This window comes from Amblyomma maculatum, chromosome 1 (assembly GCF_055883805.1).
Source record: "Amblyomma maculatum isolate TAMU_Amacu chromosome 1, ASM5588380v1, whole genome shotgun sequence".
Classification (NCBI taxonomy): Eukaryota; Metazoa; Arthropoda; class Arachnida; order Ixodida; family Ixodidae; genus Amblyomma; species Amblyomma maculatum.
In genome coordinates, this window is record NC_139344.1 from 19290124 (window position 1) to 19313281 (window position 23158).

At 45.0% G+C, this 23158-nt stretch overlaps 1 long non-coding RNA gene across 1 annotated transcript; it reads right to left on the reverse strand.

The window, feature by feature from the left end:
- Nucleotides 1-14: 14 nt before the first annotated feature.
- On the reverse strand, nucleotides 15-8697 carry LOC146201906 (uncharacterized). The gene is made up of 5 exons (XR_014703600.1): nucleotides 8611-8697; nucleotides 6643-6779; nucleotides 1869-2026; nucleotides 860-998; nucleotides 15-130 (listed from the first exon to the last, which is right to left on the reverse strand). It is a non-coding gene; the product is annotated as an uncharacterized LOC146201906 (long non-coding RNA).
- Between the last annotated feature and the right edge of the window lie 14461 nt (nucleotides 8698-23158).

Genomic DNA, 23158 nt, shown 5'->3' on the forward strand with positions numbered 1-23158 from the left:
GAAAGAAACAGATGCAAATTCATACCTTCTTTTATTGCACAAACCCTTGACACAGAAACACTTCGTTTCCGACGGCAACGACATTGTGTGTTTGATGTACCAGCCATATCAAAATTTATCATGGTGTCACCTAGAAAAGAAATATACATGCTCAAAATTTTTCTGCCAATTTCGCACGCTTTGTGCTAGCATCACACACATCTCTCTTCACTCAGATGCCTGTTTTCCTCAAAATATGCTAACTGGTTTCCAACCACTTTCTGTACAAACTAGTACCTGCAAAACACCCTCAGGAGATAGAGACTATTGCTGTGTTTAGTTGTATTTCTTTTGATCCTCTATATCATTCGACATTAGTTTATCACAATAGGGGCCCAAGAAACAAAGGAGTGAAATTTACACGCCAGTATGCTTGGTCATCAGATACTCTCTCCTCTGCCATTTGCTGCATCAAGCAAATACACATGTTGAGCGGCAACGTATCAGTACGTATACATACATTTTGGTGCATGCTACCAGCAAGTGATGCCACTATGCCTGTTTGCTCCCATTTTTCCTGAGTGATGGCTATGTTTGCCATAGTAGATGACACACACACAAGTAATTACTGAAGGAGACCAGCTACACCAAGCACCTAGGGGATACAAGAGCGATAATAGGGAATGATGAAGTATATTATAGTTAGCCTACAATATGCAGTCACACATACTTTTTGCTACATATGCAGGTAACAAGTCTCAATAGTGTATTCCCAGAGAGTAAGAAAATAAGAAAGTGCCACTCATGCCCATCTTTTCCTTTCAAGAGCTTGTCACCAAGGTAAAATCTTTATCAAATATGAAAGCAAAATTTAGAATACCTTTCTTTTATAAGAAGTCCACATGGATGCTGCTACGTCCCACTGCTACTTGTCCAGGAAGTCAGGTTGCCTTGTTACTTGTCGGCACAGACCACGGCAACAGTGTCTCCAGATATGGTCGAATGAAGCAACAAGAGGACTGCATGTACATATGAGAACACTAGTCAGAACAGCAGGAAGAAAGATTTTTTGAATAATAAAGGAAAAGTCAAATGCACAAGTAAAAGAAACATAGGAGGAGTATTTCATATGGTCGCTGAGTGACAGCATGAAAAGCCCAGAATTGAAAACGCAATGCTCCACTGCGGAAAATTACATAATCATAAAATACATAAATACATATTAATCTAGGTAATCTCAGGAATAGTGGCAAGTCATATGGGGTGGTAAAAAATGACTGGTTTGGTTTATGTGGTTTAACATCCCAAAGCAACCCAGGCTATGAGAGATGCTGTAGGGGAGGACTTCAGAGCGTTTGACGAGCTGGGGCTCTTTAACGTGCACTGACATCGCACAGGACATGAATGCCTTTTTGCTTCAATTTTGAGCTTACTGCTGAACTGGTCGTACTCAAAATAGGTTGGCGCTACTTTTATTTAAATTTAGACAAGGTCCTTTTGAGGATACAAGACTTGCATGTGTCCCAGACACATTCAGGGAGACATGTTGGCCCTGTACAAAGGCTTAAAACGTGGAGAGCTTGTCTCATTAAAACCGCCGGCCCCGCATAATCACTTTTTGGTACCTAATATTGCCTGCTTTGGCTCGTCAATAGTAGGCTACCGACAATAGGAGCAAAATTATTTCATCCTTAAAAAATCATGCAGCTTACTGCTGGAATATGCAGTCACACATAATTTTTGCTACATATGCAGTTAACAAGTCGTAATAGTGTATTCCCGAGAGTAAGAAATTAAGACAGTGCCATAAATGTCCATCCTTTCCTTCAAGAGCTTGTCACCAAGGTAAAATCTTGATCACATATGAAAGTCAAATATAGGAGAAATACCTGTCTTTTATAAGAAATCCACATGGATGCTGAAGAAACCATGCAGCTACATCCCACTGCTACTTGTCCCGGAAGTCAGGTTGCCTAGTTTTTACTTGTCGGCACAGACCACGGCAACAGGGAGTCTCCAGATATGGCTCAATGAAGCATCAAGAGGACTGCATATGCATACGAAAACACTAGTCAGAACAGCAGGAAGAAAGTTATTTCGAATAATAAAAGGAAAAGTCAAATGCACAAGTAACAGAAACAAACAAGGAATACTTCATATGTTGCTGAGTAACAGCATAAAAAGAGAAGCACAGAATTAGAAATACAATGCTCCCCAGAGGCAAACTACAGTAAAATGCTTGTGCACAAAATTCTCTTCTAGAGTGGAAGATTCAGTGATATATGCAAGGGGTTACGTTTATCTATTGTGCATGCATACGGTACTATAGGAATACAACAAGGTTGACGACTGGGCACGTTGGTATGGGTTCATACTGCCCCAGCCAAAAGACGAGACACAGCAAATAGGAGGACAGGACAAGGCTGGACTATCAACTGAATGTTATTGATAAGAAGAAAACAACGAAGACTTCTTCCGAAAAGCTCGCGCACAACCCAACCGGTGGAATGGCAGAAAATTGGGAAGAAGAAGATGAAGAAAATTCAAAGCTAATTCCAAGTCAAGGCCTAACTAACGACTTTTCTAATAGATGAAGTTCCTTACAATGAAGGCTAACAGACGCCTTAGCCACACACTTGTCCTCGGCTTTAGCAATGTAAAATGCTTCAACGAACTCTGTGCAGAGTTGATTACCATTGCTGTAAACTACACCCGTATTATTGAAGTCAGGCGCACAAAGGGACGGGTCATGCTCCGACTTACACTCTCGGGATTGCACATGTAGCGCAAGATTAGAACTCGCCTTCCCTCCCAGAGAATTGGAGTGCTCCGTCAGGCGCACATTTAGACATCTGCCTGTCTGCCCGTAGTAGCACCGGCCACAATTCAGCGGAACGTGGTAGACCACATTCTTTCTGCAGGTGGTGAACTTTTTCTTATGTGACACTGCACAACGAAAACTATCACGAGGTATACACTGTCGAGCCCCTTTCTAACTCTAGCGCACAAGGCTCCTATCTTGTTTCTCGCTGTAAATACAACGGGCAGACAGGCAGATGTCTAAATGTGCACCTGACGGAGCACTCCAATTCTCTGGGAGGGAAGGCGAGTTCTAATCTTGCGCTACATGTGCAAACCCGAGAGTGTAAGTCGGAGCATGACCCGTCCCTTTGTGCACCTGACTTCAATAATACGGGTGTAGTTTACAGCAATGGTAATCAACTCTGCAGAGTTGGTTGAAGCATTTTACATTGCTAAAGCCGAGGACAAGTGTGTGGCTAAGGCGTCGGTTAGCCTTCATTGTAAGGAATTTTATCTATTAGAAAAGTCATTAGTTAGGCCTTGACTTGGAATTGGCTTTGAATTTTCTTCATCATCTTCTTCCCAATTTCCTGCCATTCCACCGGTTAGGTTGTGCGCGAGCTTTTCGGAAGGAGTCTTCGTTGTTTTCTTCTTATCAATAACATTCAGTTGATAGTCCAGCCTTGTCCTGTCCTCCTCTTTGCTGTGTCTCATCTTTTGGCTGGTGCAGTATGAACTATAGGAATACATTACTGTCTGGGAAGTCAACCTCCACATCACCAGGTATCAAACTATCTCAGAGGTTTCTGAAAGATTTCTATGCAATGACAGGAAGATCTTTCACTATCAAACACAGTTGCAAATAACACTAACATCTAATGAGCCCATGTATGTTTCTCTTAAAAATGTGCGGACGAAGGAAATGTAGTTGCTGCTCCTTTTATTTATTTACTTGTAACTAATACTGCATCATTTCCAGCTATAGCATGCGTGAACACAATGCAAACAATAGAGGTGAGCAAGCTTATCTAAAGATTTAGAATGACTTTTTGTAATAAAATGAACAGAAATCATTTAACTAGCCATGTACAGGAGACAATGCATGTACTAAAGCAGAGCTGCACAGATTTAAGAGCCTTAAAAGCTCTAGCAAAACACCCTTCTTGTCACATTTGCCTTTTCACAAACACTACAGGCTGGCCGAGAGCTAGCTTAGGTACAATACCTCTAATTATCGCATTCAAACTGATCACTTTTTCAAATACATTGATAAACACAGGTACACATGGCTGAGCTTTCAAAACATCATCTGTTGGACAAAACCCTCATTATACTCTTGGATAGGTCTGATAATAAAGATCAGCATGGCGAACAGCCATTCGGCGCTTCCATGCGCTATGCAAGCTTAATAGCCTTATCATATCTTACAGAAGACTGTTGTTTTTTCAACACCTGAGAACCAAATTCCATGGGGGTTTAAAGGGACACCTTTGAGCAAAGTTCACTGTAGGATATTGCCCCCCAAAAACCCAATCAACAATAACACACGTTCGACAGCCTCTGGCTTTCTGCACAAAATACAGTTCACACCCCATGGCAGAAAGATCTCTCTCTGCCATCTATGTTTATCCAGGCAGAACCCAGACATGCAATTTAAAAAGATTTTTAGCAGGTTGTAAAGGCATTCGTTTTACATGTTAGAATGCATTATTATTTGATAAACACAAAAGGGCCGCCACACTGATACTTCCCTTCGTCTTGCAGCCCACCCCTTCTGTAACAAGCCCCTTCATGTTTGCAGAACTCAAAAACACACAAAACAAACAGAAAATGTTCTCCAACAGATAAATATCAACATATTACTTTGTTATTGCTAGTAACTATTTGGCTCTAGGGTTAACGATGCATTTATTTAGGTTGTGAATAAAATGAGTTCGGATGTTAATTGCAAATCTTGGTGACTAGCAAGAAAGTAAATATTTGTGTATATGTTGCTTTGAGCAAAGTAAATGTTCTCATTTAGTCACAGAAAAACAGAATACCACTTGAACGAACGTCACTTCGACGATGTATTCAGTTGTACGAACTTTATTAAATCCCCCCCCTGAAGCTCTATTGAACACTATGCAAACGCACTTCATTTTAAAAAACTTCAGTTATTGCTCATTTCAGTTCAACGAACATTTTCCGCGGTGCTATCCTGTGTCTTCAAAGTCATACTGAGCGCTTAAAAAAGCACAGTCTGCACTCTTTGTAGCATATTTTTATGTTAAGAACCACTCTTCATTATCGCGTGAAGAAAAGTGGCCGTTATTTAGCTTTAAAGTGAATTGGCTGCCTAAACTAGCTTGTAACCAGATGAATCCATAGCTGTCTGCACGCTTAATTAGCTGTACAGTCATAGCCAGTCAAAGCCAGATCTTCAGCCCTACCAGGCCCTTTAGCTCCAAGAATTGCAAATGTGTGCATTTTGGTTAACCATAATCTGCTTGGAGAAAATGAAAGCCTTGTCTCCTCAGCAGGCCGTTGTGATAGGCAAGATTCTCAGGAGCTTGCACAGTAATCGAGTTCAAAACCACTGTAGTCCTTTCAAAAGTGCTGCAAAAGGTTACGCATTCTTCACTTGCAAATCAGCGCAGTGACAAATAAATGGGCTCAGATAAGATTTGAACAACCTAAAAATCTGCGACAGATTTTCTCTTCTTGGGCTCCAAGATTACCTCGGAAGGAGACTGTAGCCATGAAATTAGGAGACGCCTGCTTCTGGGAAAGAGAGCAATGGTTAGCCTTGACCGCCTAGTAAAGAGCAGAGACATTAGTCTGCCAACCAAGATCCGTATAACTCGTGCTATGGTCTTTCCAGTTGTGATGTATGGATGCGAGAGTTGGACTGTGAAAAAGGCTGACCGCCGAAGAATTGACGCGTTTGAATTGTGGTGCTGGCGAAGACTCTTGAGAGTTCCTTGGACTGCCAGAAGATCAAATCAGTCGATATTGTCGACCATAAACCCTGACTGCTCATTGGAGGGTCAAATTCTAAAGTTAAAGCTCAGCTACTTTGGTCATCTGATGAGAAGAGAGGAGTTGCTGGAGAAAGATTTGATGTTGGGAAAGGTTGAGGGTCGCTGGAGAAGGGGTAGGCAGCGAACGCGATGGTTAGATGGTATCCTCGAGGCACTGCAGATGAAGTTATGTGATGTTAGGAAGATAGTGAGAGACCGGAAAGCGTGGCGTGACATGGTCCATAGGGTCACGAAGAGTCGGACACGACTGAACTGAATATTTCTTGAAGCTAATGGAAACAATCTTCCACGCATTTATTTCAGTCCAATGAAATTTCATTTCAACAAACTTTTTCCTAAGGTCCCTTGAACTTTGTTCAAGTGAAACATCACTGTATGTGTACATATGCTGAGGCAGTCTAAATAAACAGTAACTGAATGTCAGCATGAACATGCACACATATGCACAGTGCAGTCAGCTATATTATGACACCATGTTTGTCACTGAGCTATTAAAACACAGGTTTACTCAATTTTGCCTCAACTAGAAATAGTAGGTACTACTTCAATAAAACAGCTAAGTATATCTCCTGTTTTAAAGCTCTGAAGAGGCCATGAAAACTTTTCTTTAGTGCAGACTATGAGCAAGATTCACCAACATGTCAGTCGCGCTAAAAACACAGCAAGAATGATTTAACAACACCGAGCTGGTTTCAAGCTTTGCTTTAATGAAGCCTGTTACACATCCGCCCTTTATACTCTCAAAAGAAAACAATAAATGCAAAGCATGAACCAGTAAAAATTATACAGTTATAAAGCAAACACATGAATGCAAAAAACATGAGCATGTGATACCTACCAATTCAATGTCTCCTTTACAGGATGGATGCTTTAGGGCAGGGCACCCATGGCTGATAGAATAAACTGCCTCAACAGATTCATGACGCTGTCTGCTTCATATTCAGGCAGCACTCCCTCGATGGCAGATGAAATCTGCTGCAAAAGCAGTGTGACAATACAATTGCATCAGCTGGACTGCAAGCATTATTGCCAAACAAGCCGTAAATGCAGTAAAAGAAAGACTTCATTAAATCCATGCTTCTCAAAACCCATAACATACCATTACTTTCCCTACACTCCTAAAGACAAGCTGTCTCAGAAAATGAATTCCTAGCAGCTCTAGGTCACATGCCATAAGTTACCAAAAAACTCGATCCTATCATCTGTTTCAATTCTGACCCTTGTCAGCAATGTCAAACATTAACTTTTCAAAATATGCTGTTTCTCTGTGAAGCTTAAAGGTTCTTAGAAATTAAAACAGAAGGCTAAGTTTGCAAGCTCTAATCGCTTAATTCACAGCCAATTGTTAGCTTGACCCACATAACTTGCCACGCCTCCGTTAAAAAAAAAAGAAAAAGAACACTGGGCCTGTACTAAAATAATACGTCCTGACCTACTAAGGATATAAATATAACTATTACTGCGTTGAAGTCTGCGAAGTGTTATAAATAAAATTATATATCACCCCCCCCCCCCCCCCCCCCCCCCAATCTGTGCTTACTCTAAAGGAAAGCTTAAAAACCTAATTTTACGCGGAAAGTCGTTGCTTATGGACTGTTCCAATAAAGCGGTAACCGCATGAGGCGACAACCCCTAGCGATCCGTCGCAACGCCTGTCGTTGTCGCTGGTGCATACCACACGGAGCGACGGCGCTCAGCGACAGAAGCGCGTTTTCAGAGTTGCTCTGTTACCGCCGCCTCGTCATTCGGTCAAGGGGAATGCAATCACGCTATATCCCATTTTCAACACTAAACAGCATGAAGTACGATAAAACACTGATGAAATTTCTTGTAACACATCGTATTTTAATGGGTCACAGGGCAGCGGTGCGTTACTATACACTGCGATGCCGACTTGCATTGCAAGCAGCGACTTTCTCCTGCTCCTTTCGGAAATTAACAATATCAAGCCACGCTAACCTTTTTCTTTCTTTTATTACCCTTCCAAGCTTTTACTGAATTATCTCGATGCACTCATATATATACACGGATCAGACGAAGTGAGCGCGTGAAGGCACCAGGTTCTTCGCCCAAACCGGACTAGGAAAACTAACTTTACACGCAATAAAAAGAAAGCCAGAACGGCAGTTGAGCACCCTAAAGCCCTCTACGATTGGCTGCCTCGCGAGCTGCTTCCGGGCGACACGCGAAATTTTCTAAAAACCCAGAAACCAAGCGACGGCGACGAGCGGCAATGCTTTGGCGGCCCTCAGCCCGTCGCGCGACGGCGTCGCGCGGCATGTCGCCGCGTCATGCGGTTAGCGCTTTAACCTCGAATTACCGGCTCCATGTGCAAATAGCTCAACGAAGAAACGCTATAAATAAAACAGATAGGTAGCGAACGATCGCACACATCTGATGGAATTTAAAAATGACAGGTTTTATACGTCTACATAGCTTTTACGCAGTACAAGGCCTCTCTCAATATTTGAAATTTGACGGTTATGGCTGCGAGGCCAAGCGGTTGTTTACCTTTGAAGAATTCGTAATAACTCCGCAAAAAAACGCCTTAAAGATCTGAACTATGTTGCAAAATGATCGGAAAGAGGCCGCGGACAATCGAGGATCACTTTTTAAAACCTAACTAGGTGATAAAAACGCTAAACAATGAAAAATATTCCTAGAGCATTGGGCGTGCAGTATGCAGCAAAGTAAAAAATGGGTAAACGCTTGTAATGTAAAAACTGCTCACTTCTGAAACACAAAATTTTCAGCGAGTATGCGCAAAGCGTTTGTAAGAAAGGAATGAAAAAGTTTGTCAACTTACATTGAAGATTTCTGGCAGAAAGAACTATTTTCCACGCTCGACGTCGCCACACAGCCAACGCCGCCTCTCAGTCGTGCGCAATCACGTGACACATGAAGCTGCATCACGTGTTTTGTGGAGTTCGCTTTCCTTCTTTCTTTCTTTTTTTTTTTTCCAGTCGCGCTGCCACGCCGCGCTGCTCCATCACGTGTCTTGTGGAGTTCGCTTTCTCTTTTTTTTTTTTTCCAGTCGCGCTGTCGCGCCGCGCTGCTCAGACGAAAGGCGGGATTAGTGGAACGCCGCGCGAGCGTCAGTTCTGTGCGTTCGCTATCTTGTGCGTTCGTTCTTTTTCTTCCGGTGGTTTTTTGGGGTAGCTGGTATTCGAGGCGACGCAGAGTCTCGGAGTGGCGAGCCCACTTCAGCGATCGTGTGTTTGCTTCCTTCATTGTAATGAAAACCTGAGTTCTTACCGTATGCGGAGCCGCACATATTGAGTGCCTGCGCATGAGTTATTAGCACGCACGCGCGCTCACACACATGCAGCTTTGCAGAGGCGAAAAAGAAATAGCTCTCAATACTGAGAGCATCATACATTTGTGCTAAATAAACACTAAAAACTGATTGCTGATTTCGTTACTGTTACTCGGAGACAACTTTGCTCTGTGAATATTTTGTGAAACTTTAAACCCATCTTTTTTTGCTGTATTGATGACATCACTGCGGTAATACCGTGAAATTGCGCTGTTATTCGGTGCACACATATCTGTTTTCCTTTTATTTCCTTTTTTTGCTTTTGCTGCTGTTCATCTCTGTAATGTCTGCAATGTTTATGCCTGTGTGTGTAATGTGTTCCATGTAAACTAGCTTCCTGTTCAGCTGTCACCTGCTGATGTTTGCGAGGGTCCTCGGCACTCTTAAGCAGTGTGTAACTGCTTTCTCGCTGAGGTGCCCCCTCCCCCCCCCCGTCCTCTGGATTTGAAAACAAAAAATTGATTGATTGATTGATTGATTGATTGATTGATTGATTGATTGATTGATTGATTGATTGATTAAAGGGCGCGTAAATGAAGCCGTCACAGGTTTGATACCGCGCGCTGTCTACGTTGGCTAGCCTGCCCGCTTCTCCTTTCATACCTCCCGCACTTCTAGGGAAAAAAAAAGAATGCGTGCGTGCGTGCGCACTGCTGTGTGCTTTGCTCGCAGGGCGGCTAGACGCCCCCCCTCCTCCAGCTCGAAGCCGCGCTCTGATGGCCAAGCGCCTCCTTGCATCCTTCCCGCGCATTGGATTTGAAGGACAGCTTCCAGCCAACCTCTCGAGAGGGTGGTTGCAACTAGAACTAACATAACGTTCCCAATGGATCACATCGGAAGGATGAATATGTTCAGCTACAGCTGGTCGATATTCCGTGGTTCGGGTCAAGTGCGTGTTAATTGTGCCGTAAGGGCGCTTAATTGATTTACAGAGGTCGGTGCCGCGGACCGCAGGTTGCGCGCTGATATAGTTCACGAGGCTGCATGAACGCTATGCGAAGACTGCGAGCGAATATGCGTGTTTCTGCTGGCGCATTCTGTGCCGTTGTGTGTGTTAGTTCGCCGCCCCCCCCCCCTCCCCAGCCGCCGCGCCTTCTCTTCCCCCCCCCCTCTTCCCTTACCATTAGCGCGCTTCCTTACCTTACCCTTGCCCTAAGCTCGCACCTCACCCAGACACCACCTCCAGCAAAAACAAACAAAAGCAGAACCTGTAGAGCGCTCGCTCGATTGACGCACATGTCCAAAGGCTGCTGGGTGGTGTCGGATAACCTCCGCGAGCGAAACATACGATGCGCGCGGTCAGGAACAGATGGGCTAAGATATGGCCGCTGCCTTGACGGGAGCGGCGGCGCAGAAGTGAATAAGAGAATAAGACAATCGCTAACATACTGAGCGCGGCGAGAGAAAATGGCGGCGGGCGCCGATTTGTTTTCATAAGTGGTGGACAGGAGCGTATGCTATGCACAGCGGGGTGGCTCGGATGCGTCTGGGAGCACACTTCTAAACACGATCGGGTCGATAAAGAAAAAAAAAATACAAATTCATTTTTTTTTTCGGATGAAAATTTGGTCCTTGCCAGGGAAATGCACCCTCCATTTTCCAGTAATTTCGGCGCGTGAGAAGGAAAGCGGAGAAGAGAGGGGGGGGGGGGGGCTCGTTCGGTAGCTTACTGTACATGTGCATGTACCCAATCATTGTGTGTATGCCAATATATAATTCTAAAGTTTCGCCCATATAGCTTCTGAGGGATGAGCTACGTGGATCCGAGAGTCCAGGGCGTGCGTCTCAGCATCGCGTGATGTAACCCGACAACACCCACAGCGCGCATTCTCCACTGTAAAGTCGGCGGCGCGGTGCGTTTACCTTCCATTTGTGATGTTTTTGTATTTAATTGTGCGAGCGAGCTTGATAAAAGGACTCAGTGCGTCCTCAACAAGAGCGGACGCTTGACTAAGAAATGCGCGATGAAGAAAGAGCGAAATTGTAACCAGTTAAATTTTCAAATTATAACCTTATAAGTTTTATCTATAATTCATGCAAATTGATCGTATCAATTTTCCATTTCCATTTCTTTTTAACAGATGCTATTCATAATAAAAAATGTAATTCAAATATGAGTTGCAATGAATAGCATTCACTCGGTCAGTTAATACTATATACTTTCGATCAGAACATTTTTTCTGACATGCTAAATTGCTTCAGTATATTTTAATAGCTGTGTATGAGTGGTATAACCAGAAATAATTTTCGAGGGCGTTATATGGCATCGATAAAAAAAATTGCAAAAAAGGCCGAAAGAAGGAGTTCAAAAACTTTCGGAACGGTTTCTGACATCGAAACAGAGCCCTGGCTACGCCCCTGCTGTATATTGATAGGAGTATATACAGAGAAGTATATTCACCTAACAACTTGCTATGTACAAACTTTATATGAACTGATTTAAATACACAAAAGTAACAGTGTATGAACTTCGTATTTACACATGTTCATACGGATTAAAAGTACGTACAATATTGATAGAATCAATAAGGTGTTAATACAGATTCTAAAGACTGTTCACGACCATTTTTGTAAGGGATGTATTTCTATGGGTCGCCCCCTCAACTCGCACCCCGATACGTTTTGCGGTGTTTTAAAAATACTTCGCCTCGGTAATGAGATTTCACACTTCCACGATCTATTCCAGGGCGTTCATGATTGCTCTGTACCGAATAAGGACAACACAGATGACCCGTGAAATTAGAAAACTGCTTTGGAATATTTCGCTTCCATCGATTCCTATGGGCGCTAAGCCTATTTTTCACCCCCAGTCCCCCCAGTCAGACCACGCTGGCGATAGAAGCGCCACCGCATCGTGTTTACGTCACAGATCGGCGTTGGTCTAGACCAACACCGATCTGTGACGATCTGTGACGGTGTTGGTCATCATCGCTCTGTGACGTAAGCACGTTGCGGTGGCGCTTCTATCGCCAGCGTGGTCCGACTGGGGGTGAAAAATAGGCTTACCGCCCATAGGAATACATGGAAGCGAAATATTCCGAAGCAGTTTTCTAATTTCACGGGTCATCTGTGATGTCGTTATTCGGTACAGAGCAACCGTGAACGCCCTGGAATAGATCGTGGAAGTGTGAAATCTCATTACCGACGCGAAGTATTTTTAAAACACTGCGAAACGTATCGGGGTGCGAGTTGAGGGGGTGACCCATAGAAAAAAAATTTGGAGGACGCTTAAGCTTCGCCTTCAAGAGTGGAACGCGATAGCGTTATTGCACCTCGTTCGCACCGCCCAGCGCTACCGGCACTGGTAGACGGCGCCGCTTCCATCACACGCGTCTCAAGAGCGAGCGCGCAAGGCCCTGCAATACAACACCCGTCGACCTGCCAAGGAGTGTAAGACAATGCGCTACGGCGCAGCAATCACTGATGAGGCGCTCCGCGTCAAACTTTGCACTCACGAATCACGCCATGAGCGCCGAGTAACGCAGCTTTCGGCACGGCAACGAAACGTGCGCTTGAGCAAGCGGAACGAACCAAAGAACTCGGTGTCTCGGAGGGAGAAAGCCGGGCAGCGACGCGCCATGAAGGCGGACGCGATCATGGGGCTGACGCCTTGATGGGATCGTCCTCTATCTCGCTTGGGAGCACCACGCAGAAGCATGATTCCTCGGAAGCAGCTCGGCAAACATCGCAGGGGACGCTTTCCCAGCACAAGCGCTACGGCGCAGCGGTCACGTCAGAGGCTTCCGGCATCAGGTGCTGCACCTAGCAATCGCGCTATGAGCGGAAAGAGGAGCCGCGTCGCCTAAACACCACTGTTCGAGTGACGCACGCTGGATGTTGGAAGGGGAGAGAGCGAGAAAACTTATTAAACGCAAGGGTATTGCGGCATCCTCGCACTGGTACCCGCGCGGCCCGAAGGGGAGAAGCGGGTGAGCGAAGATAGTGATCTAAAGAAAGGAAAGACCCTTGATTCTACAACCCGTGAGGGTGCACGGCGAAACGTCAGGGGCGAGTGGCGCGCCACGTGTCGGAGCAGCGCCGCACATTGCGCGGAGGGGTTCTTCTGTGTTTGCCGCAAGATGGCTCTGCATGTGCGCAGAGCGCAGAAGAAATGTAGCGGAAACGTACTTTGTTACTCGTGTAACTGCGACTTCTGTAAATAACATGCTCATAATTTATTTATTTTATTTATTTATTTATCACATACTGCGGACCAAACATGGTCCAAGCAGGAGAGGCACGGTATAAAAGAAAGTACAAAAAACTGACCCTGGACAGCATTGGTATTGACAGAACACGCACAAAAAAGAAAAAAAAAACGAACAATGAATACTTATACAAAACTAAATGGGGTGAAATCATGCATCAAAAGACTACCCTAGTTGAAAGAAACGCTGCACAAAGTCAACAACACATCGAATTACAGACAGTGTCAATTAATGATGCAGTCACTCGTCGGAAACAAGTAGTGGTGAATCATGCGGCAGTGCATTCCAATCCGAGATCGTGTGAGGAAAAAAGGAGAATTTATACACATCTGTGCGAGCAAAAATAGGTTCTATGTAGTGCTTGTGCTTATGACGAGACTTCCTTGACGAGTGTTTAGTTATGTATTCTTGTGGATCAATACCTAGTTTCGAAAAATATAAGCGATTAAGAAATTTAATTAGCAAATTTTTTCTGCGTTCATTCAAGCACTCCAGGTTTGCGTCATTTAACATAGCAGATGGAGAGTCTCGGCGTTTATAGCGGTTATAAATAAAACGAACGGCCAACCTTTGAAGTTTTTCTAGTTTTTCTATCTCTACCTTTGTGTGAGGGTCCCACACAATGCTCGCGTACTCCAAAGAGGGTCTCACCATGGCTTTGTACGCCTTGTTTCTCAGTGCAGCTGTTGATCTGCCTAATTTATGTTTTAATAAACCTAGTTTTTTACGAGCTGAAGAGCACACGTTATCAATGTGCGCTGTCCATTTAAGCCTGGATGTAATTGTAGCCCCTAAATACTTATATTCCTCAACTTGTTTAATTATCTTGTCATCCATGCTGTAAAGAAATTCCAGCTTGTTTCTTTTATTGGTAAGGCACATGTGAACAGTTTTGTCAAAATTAATTATCATGTCCCATTTGTCACACCATTCTGCTAGCAATTTTAGATTATCATTTAGCTCAAGTTGATCAGAAAGAGAATTTATGGTTTTAAAAATGACACAATCATCAGCGAACAGCTTAATTGATGTCGTTGGATTCAGTGAATCGACGAGGTCATTTATGTAAATATTAAATAAGACCGGTCCTAGTACAGATCCCTGTGGCACACCCGAGTAAACGTCTAAATGTTCAGAGCACGCTCCGTCTACCTCTACGTACTGCTTTCGGTTTGTCAAGTAAGATATTACCCAGTTGATTATTTCAGTAGGTATACACAGTGCTTTCATCTTTATGATTAATTTATTATGTGACACCCTGTCAAAAGCCTTTGAAAAGTCCAGAAATATTATATCTACCTGACCGTTTTTATCTATAACTTTAGCAAATTCATTATTGGTTACAATTAACTGCGTGTTAGTAGAAAAGCCCCTTCGGAAGCCATGTTGCGCTTTATTTATAATACTGTGCTTATCCAAGAAAGTATTTAGATGTTTCACCAGAATATGCTCTAGCACCTTGCAAGAAATACACGTAAGTGAAATAGGTCGATAATTACTGATTTCTAGAAGGCTACCTTTCTTAAAAACTGGGATTACACGAGCCAAAACCCAATCGGTCGGTACTTTACCAGATTCTAAGGATTTATTGAAAATTATGACGAGAAATCTGCCCATAAGCTCCGCGTATCTTTTAAGAAATATGGCGGGAATTTTGTCCGGACCTGTTGATTTTTTCGCGTCTAGTCGTAGTAGCAGTTCAATTACACCCTCCAAGGATATGAACAAAGTGCGTGATTCACTAGGTGCGGGAACACCTTCGCAACACTTGCCTGACTTTGAAAATACACTTTGAAGATGATAGTTGAATATTTGTGCTATCTCCCTGCTGTCTGTAACCATATTACCACCTACTGCTACATGCTCAATCCGCCGATGAGCCTTGTTCCCAAGGAACTGCCAGAATTTTCGGGGGCTTTCTGAAGCGAACCTGCGAAGAGTTTCAGTGAAATAACGTTCTCGAGACTCTCGCATGTTATATTCTAGGGTTCTCTGAAACTACATCATCATTAATTCGCTTCAATTTTCTACGGCGTTTTAGTCTGCGCTTTAACTGAAGCAGCTCTCTGGTTACCCAAGGGCTCCTTTGACCAACCTTTTTCAATCTCTCAGGAATAAATTTGTCTATACAATAGTGACAGCACGATTTAAACTTAGTCCATAATGCTTCAATGTCATCGTCATGAAACGAAAAAAGGGAATTCTCTAAATAATGCGTAATTTGGAGATCATCAGCAGCTGAGTAATTCTTGACAAAAACAGGTTTCGGCTTGCAAGATCCCGAACCCCGTGGAAAACCGCAGGTAAAGTAAATGAGGCTATGGTCAGAAATACCATCGTGAACCTGTGTTGTACGATCCTGAATGCTGTTAGAACAAAGTAAAAGATCTAAAATAGAGGAAGCAGCATCTGTCACTCGTGTTGGGACAAGAACTGTTTGGGTGAGGTTATATGCAAGTAGCATGTCAAGCAACACTTCAGAACTGTGGGCGTCAACTGATCCACATTTCATTTCCACCCAATTAATAGCCGGAAGGTTAAAGTCTCCAGCCACTATAATATTTTTATCACGGTATTTTTCTAAATGGTCGTAGAGCTTTAGTAAGAATTCTGGTGGGGATCCCGGTGGCCTGTAAACACCCGCAATAATGACTGTGCTGCCGCTAAATTCAACTTTGCAAAATACGCTTTCGTGAGCATTATCAACTTCTGGTAACGCAAAGGATGAAAGCCCATGTTTCACAAGGACTGCAGTACCGCCACCTTTTGTTTCGCGATCTTTTCGATAGCAGATATATGAAGGTGGAAATACGCAGTTATCCGGGATATCATCGTGAAGCCAAGTTTCTGTGATGATGGCCACGTGGGGATCATATGAGAGCAAAATACATTCAAGCTTTTCTGACTTATTGCGCACACTTTGCGCATTCAAACAAACAATTCGAAGAAGCTTCTGCGCAGGCTTCTCTTTAGCCTGAGAACGTCAATCATCTGATTTCGTACTTTTGCGAAACAAAACTTTGCTGTTCTTATCACTGTCTCATACATATACATCATCGTTTAGAAACAACTTGTCGTGAACAAGTTTCATTTTGTCATTCGGACCGCTATCAGCTAATCCGGACTGCCACAGTTTCTTTCTTATCTGTAAGGTTTTTTTGAGAAAAATCGTCAGAAATTGATATGCCGGAACCCTTTAGTTTTGAACAGTTCTTAAACAGGGTTATCTTTTCATTGTGGTTGTATAGGCGAACAATCACACGTCGTGTATGATCCTTTCGTGGCTTGCCAATTCTATGAATGCGTTCCACTGAACTTACACTGACGCTAAGCTTTTCTTCGAAAACCTGGCGGACAACTTTGATTTCTAGATCCTGCCTATTTTCGTTCGAGCTTTCCTTAATACCGAGCTTTCCACCTTCGTTTTCTACCTCGCACATTGTTTTGATTCCGAAGTATGATGAGCCAGGAAAACGCCTGTTGGTGGGTTCTTATGGGCCGATAAGCCTCACCAACGTGGATTACAAAATATACATGTAAGTGCTGGCGAAAAGGCTTCAAAGTGTAATACCGAGTCTGGTTGGGCCACACCAGACGTGCGGCATTAAAGGTCGAAGCATCGCAACTAATGTGCGCGTGGTACGAACTGTTTTGGAGTGTTGTGACGCAATTGGATCTCGAGTGGCAATGATACAGCTGGATCTCGCCAAAGCATTCGATCGCGTTTCGCACGATGCCTTGTTCGAAGTGTTGGCACACTCAAACATAGGGCGAGTGATTGAGGAAGGTGTTCGAATGGTGTATGCGAACTGCACGACACGGATAATTGTGAATGGAGAGCGCACTGACAGCATTCGTGTGCTGTCGTCAGTGAGGCAAGGCTGCCCCCTATCACCCCTGCTGTTTGCAGCCTACCTCGAGCCTCTCTGCCGGTCTATCATAAACAATGAACGTATAACTGGTTTTATGCTACAGTCAGCACAGGTCAAAATGCTGGCATATGCATATGACATCGCTGTATTCTGTTCAAGCAGAGAAAGCATTCAAGAAGTTACTGTCCTTGTTGAAAAATTCTGCCGACAGACAGGCTATGAAGTAAATTTGGAAAAAAGTGCCAGTTTCTGGCATGGAGACTGGGATGTTACGCCTGAATACTTTTCTCGTTTGCAATGGTCAAAATTGCCGACCCAGTATTTAGGCGTGCCGCTTGAATCGTACCAAGGTCCCACCCCTTTCTGGGCTGGCCAAGCAGAGAGGGCGAGAGAGAAAGCTGATTCATGGCAGGGCAAGCCGTTGTCAATGTTCTCACGCGCTTATGTGTGCAATGTTTTCCTTGTGGCAAAGATATGGTACGTAATGAATGTGCTCTCGGCGACGCGTGTTAGCATTCAAAAAATTGATCGTGTCTTTGCCGTTTTCATGTGGGCATCAACATGGGAAAAGTGCAGCAGAACCAACCTCTTTCTTCCTGTTAAGGGGCCTTGTGCATCTCTTTTTGCGACAGGTTGTCTCGCGTTTTTTTTTCCTTCGTGATCAAAACGACAAATTCTTGAGGACGGTCATGCAAGTACGACTGTGTAAAAATGCTTCTGCAGAATACGTTGTCTGTTCTGGTGAGAATATGAGTGGCGCTTTAAAAGGGTACATGCGCGAATTGTTGTCTTGTCTTTCAGAATGTTGCATGCGCGTTTTTCAATGGAATACTTTAGCAAAGTGTGTAAGAAGAAGCTGTACAAAGATCTTCTGGGTGTGACGATACCATTGCCGATTTGTCGTGCACCACACCGTGGAGGCCCCGGACAGGATGTCTTAAAGCGTGTGAAAAAGATGCCAGTTAGGCCTTCAGTTAAAATGTTCTTCTTTAAGCTGCATTCCAACACATTATCTGTTAAAACCTGGTTACATGAAAGAGGCTTATTCGTTCCCTGGACAACAGACTATCTCCTTTGCAAAAAACCAGAGACAATCGAGCACGTCTTTCTGGATTGCTGGGACCCAGTCTTTCACTGGGATGTTCTCCAGAGAACACTAAAGAAAGACCTTCCGTTAGATCCGTATGGCATACGGTTCCTTCCAGTCGAGAGTGAGGGTATTCCTTTGGATTTAGTCATGGTCTTGGGCCTCCACAGCCTGTGGAAAACAAGGATGCAAGTGCAACATGCAGATGTCAACACGCGTTCTGTACGCGAGAACTTTATAGAGAGTGTGCTGCTCCTTAGAGAAACGTACCGGGTGCTTTCTGATCCACCTGACTGGATCAGTGTGCTCGATGAACTGGCTGTCCTCAAGAAATTTTAAACCTTTCGTGACAGCCGAAGTCTGGTTGTTGCGAGTTTTACCATTATTGTGGATCTTTTTTGAATTGATGTGAACTCAAAACAGGCAATATAGAAAAAAAAAACCTCGTGCCTGAGTGGTAGCGTCTCCGTCTCACACTGCGGAGACCCTGGTTCGATTCCCACCCAGCCCATCTTGGAAGTTGCTTTTTATTTATGAAGTGCATGCCGGGATTTATCGCTGACGGCCAACACCGCCGACGCCGACGACACCGCGTTAGTACATGTAAACACAACTTACCGCAACATTTTGCTCGGTTCAGCAGCGTTGAACACTTCTCATTTTTTGGTGAACGTCTTGTACGATGCCTCGACGTCATGTTGCATTACACACTATGTTCTCTTGCAAGTAATGCAAGTCTGACGATTTGCGGGACCGCTCACAGCACGATAAACTGACCGCGCACAGTTGCAGACGACTATGCACCACACGTACGCTGTCGAGCTGGAGGCGGCCGCGTTGGGTATCGCCAGCTACGCTGTCGTCTGCTGCAATGCGTGAATCTCGTTCGGTTCATATTGTGGTATCGCGTTTGACAACTTCTTTTTGAATATAATTCTGTCTAGCATGTATCACTGGAGCGACAGTATTATCAAGCTTATTTATCCTATGCGGCAGCATATTAGACTGTAAGCAAAACTGCGCGATTCGCAACACACAGCGTGCCTTTTGGAGGTGTCTGGATTCATAACACAGGTTATTTGGGGAGTTTTAAAAGTAGACTGGCCTCTGTAATGACGCACCATACTTTATCACACACTTCTTCAAAGCGCTGGTCAACGTTTAACGACAGGCCACAACTTCTAATGCTCTGCGAAATCAGACAAATGTTCCGGTAAGTTGTGTTTACATGTATTTCTACGGGTCGCCCGCCCAAATCGCACCCCAACATGTTTCGCAGTGTTTTAAAAATAGGTTTGGTTTGTGGGGTTTAACGTCCCAAAGCAACTCAGGCTATGAGAGACGCCGTAGTGGAGGACTCCGGAAATTTCGACCACTTGGGGTTCTTTAACGTGCACTGACATCGCACAGCACACGGGCGCCTTGCTTTTCGCCTCCATCGAAAAGCTGCCGCCGAGGCCGGGATTGTTTTAAAAATAGTGCGCCTCGTAATGAGATTTCATATTTTGATGATCTGTTCTAGGATGTTCATAGTTGATTTTTACCGAATAACGACATCACATGTGCGCCGTGAAATGAGAAAACTGCTTAAAAATATTTCGGTTACATGTATTCCTACGGGCGCTAACCCTATTTTTCACCCCCAGTCGACTGCGACACCGTGAGCGCCCCCTTTGTTTGTAAACACGGTGTTGGGTCTATAGGAGGCACTGGCATAACTCGCATGATTGCATGTGAGTTTTCAAATGCTGTGCTAAACATGCAGCAGGTCGGTATTCTACGTTGTCCACGAGTAGCAATTCACTGGCCATCGCTACGATTTATACAGCCGCCAATACGGCCGAATACCAAAACATAGCTCTATAAATAACGTTAAACGTAAAAATACGCGCAAGTGCTTTTTTATTAACGAAACTGAAACAGAAACTGATTTTCATCGCCAGGGAGCAGCTGGTCACATCAACATAGCCATCACATGATTTATTTATTTTTTTTGGTTGTTAACCGTCGTGAAATGTGTTGCGTTTTGCGTGCGTATTTGTTGCAGAAGTGTGTACGCGCGTGTTAGGAATCTTTCTCTGTGTGTTAAATGCCGTCGACAGGCATTCACGTGTTTAACGCAAACGGGTAGTTACCATGTCGGCAAGTCTGCGGTGTCGGCGTTTCTTTGTGCTTTGCTCAGGCACGAGGGTTGGTGCACCGTGTCACGTTTGAGAGGTTCGAAGAAAGAAGGCATCAACGATTTTTTTTGTGCTTGATCATGTGGTGTAAAGTGCCAACTAAGAACTCGCGCTGTTTGGTCCGGCGCTGTTCATGCGAAAGGTTGACAGCGTTCTGCATGACTTACTTCAAGGTACGCATATTCTTATGCACATTGCGAAGCCTGTAGTGCGGGGAACTGTGGCCCACCACACTGCTGCATTGTCCGTCTTTTGTGCTCGAACGCTCCGGAACGTCCCGGAATGGAAATGTGGAACGTATTGGTTTTCAGCTAGCTTCCAAAAAGATCGCACATATGGGCGCAGGTATGGAGAGATGCTCCGCAGATTTACTCAAACTTTCCTTAACAAAAATAACGTGTGTGCTACGCTTTTCTTGCCTTTAGTGCGCGCAGGGTGTTCACGAAACGAATGTATTTTCTTGGGACTTTGATGCGAAGTGCTCATTCCTCAAGGTCTCGGCCTCGTTCGCGTTTCTGTCGTGCTAGTTCACGTCATGGGGCAGAGTAAATGAAACGCACTACCTTTGTACATAAAATGTATGTGTTACAAGCATGTTCGGATTCTGCCGAGAAGCGTTCTGGCCCTGCAGACGCCGTCAACGGCTAAACGTAGCCAAACTCCGAACAAGAAAGGCGCGGGTAGCACACACTGCGTTTGACTGCGCACATGCAACACCTGCACGCTCGTGCCGTGCCGCGCCGCGCCGCATTTTTTTATCACCGGTCTATGGCGCTGCCTCATGGTGGCGCCACGTGAAATGGCTGTGAAAATGAAACAAAGGGCGATTCCTAGTAGCTCCAGGACGAATGAAGCGGCTGGGCTAAAGCCAAAAGGACGCTCAGTTGTGGATGTGTCTGGAAGCGACCGGAAAGTCCGATGTTGCAAGGAGATATATTGTCACGGGTTCTATCGCTACCCGGACGGCAGTCCAGAAGGACAGGGTCAAAGGACGGGGTAGGCACAGGAGGCAGAGAGCAGGCGCTTGACGAGGCAAAAGCAACGGCGTCCCAGAACCACGCGCACACCGCAGAACTTCGTCTTCTCCCTCCAGAACTGACACGGTTAGCGCGAGTTACACTACTCCTCCCCCTGAAAGGCGCATCATCCCCATGCGCGCTCCAGCGTAACTGAAACGTTAAATCGAGCAGAGCTCAGAGTCAGAATATGTGTTTCTAGCGTTCACAGTAAGTTTTGAGGCGAACCACATGCACCACTTCAGGATGAGGGGACCGACGAGATGTGCTCGGAACGATCGGAATCACCTCGTAATTCACGTCGCTTATACGGCGAACGACCTCGTATGGGTCAAAGTAACGTTTTAGCAGCTTCTCGCTGAGACCGCGACGGCGAACGGGAGTCCACACCCACACTTTATCACCAGGTGCAAAATGAACTTCACGATGCCGGAGGTTGTACCTGCGTGTATCGACGTGCTGGCGGTCTTGGATGCGTATAGTCGTGCCAACTTTCGGGCTTCTTCTGCGTGCTGGGTTACCAGTTGGACATCGTCGTAAGAGTAGGCCTCCGGCTCATGGGGAAGCATGGCGTCAAGCATGGTAATCACCTCTCGGCCATGCACCAGGTGGAACGGCGAAAACCTGGTTGTTTCCTGAGTTGCGGTGTTATAAGCGAAAGTTACGTAGGGAAAAATGTCGTCCCATGTACGGTGCTCGACGTCCACATACACAGATATCATGTCGGCCATAGTCTTATTAAGGCGCTCAATGAGCCCATTCGTTTGGGGGTGGTATGCGGTAGTTTTGCGGTGGTGCGTGTTGCTTAAACGCAAGATCTCTGCCATTAGCTGGGACACGAACGCGGCACCGCCATCTGTGATCAGGACTTCGGGAGCACCGTGACGGAGGACGATGGACTCGACGAAAAACTTCGCTACATCAGCCGCTGTTGCAGAAGGTAAAGCTCGCCATTCAGCATACCGTGTGAGGTAATCCGTAGCAACAGCAATCCAGCGGTGTCCCGTGTTGGACGTAGGAAAAGGTCCGAGCAGGTCCATGCCTACCTGCTGGAAGGGAGTCATAGGCGGCGGAATGGGGTGAAGATGTCCTGCGGGTTGTATAGGCGGAGTCTTACGTCTTTGACATTCGCGGCAGGTCCTGCTATAGTGACGAACAGTCTTAGCAAGTTGAGGCCAGTAATACTTGGAACGAATTCGTGCGAGTGTTCGGCTGTATCCCAAATGCCCGGAAGTTGGGTCGTCATGACAGGCGTCCATAATTTCATTACGTAGGTCAGCCGGAATAACCTGTAGCCAAGACCTCGCACTCACTGCGAAGCTCTTTTTGTATAGCACATTGTTGCGAGGACGTAATGCGGGTAGAACGCGCAAGAAGACGCGTGGAATGGTGCCTTCTTGACCTTCCAGATGGGCGATTACTTCACGGAGTTCAGTGTCGTGTCGCTGCCGCGCTGCCATATCGACCGTGCTTATGGTACCTATAAAAGCATCTTCATACTCGTCGTCTTGACCATCAGATGCTGATTCTATAGGGGCTCTCGAGAGGCAGTCAGCATCTGTGTGCCTGCGACCGGACTTATAAACTATAGTAGCATCGAATTCTTGCAACCGAAGGGCCCACCGTGCAAGTCGCCCTGAAGGGTCTCTCAGAGTGCTGAGCCAACATAGAGAGT